Consider the following 4,944-nt stretch of genomic DNA (forward strand, 5'->3'; position numbering starts at 1 on the left):
ACTATCCAGCCTTAAACGAAATTACCCGCAAAGATGTGTATCCCATGCTACGAATAGATGACGCACTAGACTGCTTACAAGGAGCCGAATTCTTTTCAAGCCTGGACCTCCGTTCAGGCTATTGGCAAATTGCCATGCATGAGTCCGACAAGGAGAAGACAGCATTTGCCACTCCTGATGGTCTATATGAATTTAAAGGGGCACTGACACAAAAATTTTGCATCTTGTTTTTTTTGTTGCGATAAGTAGCTAGTGACCTACTTATAACCTGTAGAAACCTCATTTGCTTCAGCGTGCGACGGTTGTTTAATTAGAGGCATTTTCAATGCGGCCAGTTGCAGTTTCGGTTTCAGCGAGTGCCGCGAAACGATGGATTTTGTGGATTTTGTGTGAACAAAGCTGACCACGTGACCGTGGGAGGGATATCACAGTTACAGAGCAGAGCCGCCGTAGCACTGTCGAATCCGCATCGACGGCAGTTTCTGCGAATGCCCCCCCGTACTGATCTCGTGAGGAGCCTAATTAAAAAGTGACCGTGGATGTGACGCAGGCGCTGCGAGTGCAAATGCTACCGCGGCTAACGAACGACGCGCGACGCTCGAGACGGTGGGTGGCAAGACGCGCGCTGGGAGCAGCCGGCCAGTCTGCCTACAGGTCCGCCTACAGATGTGTTCGGCTTAGCACTGCGGCGGATATTAGAGTGCCGCTCTCGTAAGCGGTGCAGATGACAATTTTTAATGCAACCCGCCATGGCATCATTAACTCCTTTCTCATGTAAGCCACCATGGTCGGGACTTGGGGACAATTTCGTGCAGCGGTAACAAGCTATCACTCGAGCTACCTGGGCCACTTCGCGGCCGTGGCCGCCGCCTGCACAGCGACCGTGCGGCTAGCTCAGTGGCCTTTTCGTGCCTCCGGCGCGTTTCCGCATCCAATGGTAATAAACAGTAATAGAAACAGAGTGCCTGGAATCGCTGTAGAACTTTGGTCGCGGCCAGCTGCCCGATGAGCTGACGAAATCACGGCGCCTCCGCCGCCAACGATCGGGTCGTTCGTTCTCGAGAGCAGAAGCTCCGCCCTCCGGCCCTCCGATTGGAGCGGCGAGCCGGCAGTGCGGAAGCGGCAAACACAAACTCGTGACGTGTTTGGATGTTGTTTATTTACACTTGCGCGTGGTCCTCTGCTGGCCGCTCGGTTGCGTTTCGCACACTTCAAAATTGATTTTAAATATGTTCTAGGCTGTATTCACTGCTGATATTTTGCAGATGATGTATATGTGTTCCCACCAATCTATCTCCGAAGTTATCTCGCCTTCAAAATTTTGTGTCAGTGCCCCTTTAATGTCATCCCGTTGGGGCTCTGCAATGCTCCCGCCACTTTTGAGCGGATGATGGATACGGTGCTCCGAGGACTCCTGTTCATAAGGGTGGCCTTGAGTTCGTCTAGGTGCTCTAGGTAGTCACTGTCATCACTGCATACTCTTCTAAGCGTGGTGGCTTCTCCTGCAAAGATCCCTTGTTTGCAGTGTCTGGGGTGATGGCTTTTATAATGTAGGTACTGCTGCCTGTCTGTTGGCTTTCTAAAAAGCGTGGCTTTAAGTTTACCGTTGTCTAAAATGACGGTAGTATCTAGGAAGTTCACTTCTTTTTCAGAATACTGGCAGGAGAATTTAATAGTCAGATGCGAAGAATTCAGATGGGATATAAACGTTTCTAGAGTCGCGCGACCGTGTTCCCAAATCATGGAGATGTCGTCTATTTAGCGGAGGTAAACCTGAGGTTTATGCGGAAAAGAGCTTAATAGGGTAGCTTCAAGTTGCCCCATGAAAATGTTGGCATAGGTCGGTGCGAATTGAGTACCCATGCTAGTTCCAAAAACTTGCAGAAAGTAAGAAGAGTCAAATTCAAAATAATTTAGAGTTAGAACTAGTTTTAACAAAGTTATGTACACTTCTGGTGCATGTTGGTGCGGGTTCACTGATAGAGATTTTGAAATCGCTTCTATTCCTTCGGCGAACGGAATGTTTGTATACAATGCAGCAACGTCAAGAGTAACAAGGAGGGTTCCACTGGGTAGGCGCCCGCCCATATTTATCTCATCTATTATGCGGAGGAAGTGAGGGGTAACCTGAACGAATGAAGGAAGAAGAGCCGGAATGTCGGATAGGTGATGATTCAGAAACAGAGATAGTGCTTCGGTTGGGGTATTGTTATTCGAAACTATGGGTCTGCCAGGAATGTCGGCAGTGAACAATAATTCTACGGGGACTTTATGGACTTTTGGGAGGAGGTAAAAACGTCCTGCATGCTTATTATTCGGTTTCATGAAATTTAAGTCAGTAGTCGTTATTAATTCTCTAGATCGTAGATCTGTGAGGCTCTGAAGGATTTTTAGGCTGTATTCCTGGCTGGGATCGTTATCTAAGGGCTTGTAGTGGCAAGGGTTATTGAGCTGCCTATAAGCTTCATCTTTGTATTTTCCCATAGGTAAAATAACTACACTGCCACCTTTGTCGGCTGGCTTTATGACTAGGTCGGTCCTGGTTGATAGGCAATTCAGGGTAACTTCTTCCAATGGAGTGAGGTTCTTGCGCTTGTTTGGTCGCTTAGTTGTTGCCAATATTTCTCTTGGTACTGATTTTAAGTACAGATCCAATTCTGGAGATTGATCTACATCTGCAGTCCAAGTGCTAGGAGGGTGGAGGGTGCGTTCGTTAAGAGAAATATTGGCAACAACTAAGCGACCAAACAAGCGCAAGAACCTAACTCCGTCGGAAGAAGTTACCCTGAATTGCCTATCAACCAGAACCGACATAGTCATAAAGCCAGCCGACAAAGGTGGCAGTGTAGTTGTTTTACCTATGGGAAAATACAAAGATGAAGCTTATAGGCAGCTCAATAACCCTTGCCACTACAAGCCCTTAGAAAACGATCCGAGCCAGGAATACAGCCTAAAAATCCTTCAGAGCCTCACAGATCTACGATCTAGAGAATTATTAACGACTACTTACCTAAATTTCATGAAACCGAATATTAAGCATGCAGGACGTTTTTACCTTCTCCCAAAAGTCCATAAAGTCCCCGTAGAATTATTGTTCACTGCCGACATTCCTGGCAGACCCATAGTTTTGAATAACAATACCCCAACCGAAGCACTATCTCTGTTTCTGAATCATCACCTATCCGACATTCCGGCTCTTCTTCCTTCATTCGTTCAAGACATCCCCCACTTCCTCCGCATAATAGAAGAGATAAATATGGGCGGGCGCCTACCCAGTGGAACCCTCCTTGTTACTCTTGACGTTGCTGCATTGTATACTAACATTCCGTTCGCCGAAGGAATTGAAGCGGTTTCAAAATCTCTATCAGTGAACCCGCACCAACATGCACCAGAAGTGTACATAACTTTGTTAAAACTAGTTCTAACTCTCAATTATTTTGAATTTGACTCTTCTTACTTTTTGTAAGGTTTTGGAACTAGCATGGGTACTCCATTCGCACCGACCTATGCCACCATTTTCATGGGGCTACTTGAAGCTAACCTATTAAGCTCTTTTCCGCATAAACCTCAGGTTTACCTCCGCTACATAGACGACATCTCCATGATTTGGGAACACGGTCGCGCGACTCTAGAAACGTTTATATCCCATCTCAATTCTTCGCATCCGACTATTAAATTCTCCTGCCAGTATTCTGAAAAAGAAGTGAACTTCCTAGATACTACCGTCATTGTAGACAACGGTAAACTTAAAACCACGCTTTTTAGAAAGCCAAAAAACAGGCAGCAGTACCTAGATTATAAAAGCCATCACCCCACACACTGCAAACAAGGGATCTTTGTAGGACAAGCCACCAGGCTTAGAAGAGTATGCAGTGATGACAGTGACTACGTAGAGCACCTAGACGAACTCAAGGTCACCCTTATGAACAGGAACCACCCCAAAAGCTCGCTCGATCACGCGTACCAACGTGTGTCTAATCTCAAAAGGGATGATGTTCTCAACAAACAGCGGCAAAACGAACGCGCCAGGCCACCTGCCCTAATAACTAAATTTTCAAACGCCCTCCCAAACGCAAACAATATACTGCGGAAGTACTACCCCATTTTAGCCAGTAACGACCGACTTAAAAAGACTTTCCCTGAAGCACCAAGGGTTACCTACCGGAGAAACAGTAATCTAAAAGATATTTTAGTGCATGCTAAAACAGGGCCTTCAAAGCAACCAGTCATAGCCAGCTGCTCCCGCCCCAGATGCAAGACTTGTAGGCACCTGCAAACCGACTGCGTTGTAAAAAGCACAATCAGTAATTATGTCCGCAAGATTAATTCAAGTTTTACGTGCACTTCATCCAACATTGTGTATATGTTGGAATGCTCGATGTGCCACAAACAGTATATAGACGAAACGAGCCAACCTATGAGCCCACGGCTTAATGGTCACCGGGCAGATACTCTTAGCAAATCCTCCATAGCTGTAGCGCAGCGTTTCAACCAACCAGGCCACAATTTTGATGACCTTAATTTATATATACTTCACTCAAATTTTAAGTCTCCATGGGACAGGAAATACCGAGAATCCTACTTAATTCACAAATTCAACTGCATGGAACCTGCTGGAATTAATGCGTCTAAGGGCAACTTGGAATCCTTGCGATATTCACCGGGAATACAGCATTAGGCATTTTCGTGCATATACCTCATTCAAAGACTATGACCGTTCACTCTGCTCTGTACCTGGTCACCTAATTTCTTTTTTTTTTCATTCCTTAGCGTCTAGCTTAATACTCGCCCTCATCCCTCCAACCTTTGCTTTTGGAATTCAATTTTATTTAATTTCTCTCTTTTTTTTTACTCCGCGTGGTCTTGTGCCCCGTACGTCACTCTTTTAGCTTTCCGTTTTTGAGTATCAGGACAGGCCTGTTCCAGGAATGTTGCCGTGGGTGA

Source organism: Haemaphysalis longicornis, unplaced genomic scaffold (genome assembly GCF_048455015.1).
Source record: "Haemaphysalis longicornis isolate Haplotype H1 unplaced genomic scaffold, Haemaphysalis longicornis Haplotype H1 scaffold_13, whole genome shotgun sequence".
NCBI lineage: Eukaryota > Metazoa > Arthropoda > Arachnida > Ixodida > Ixodidae > Haemaphysalis > Haemaphysalis longicornis.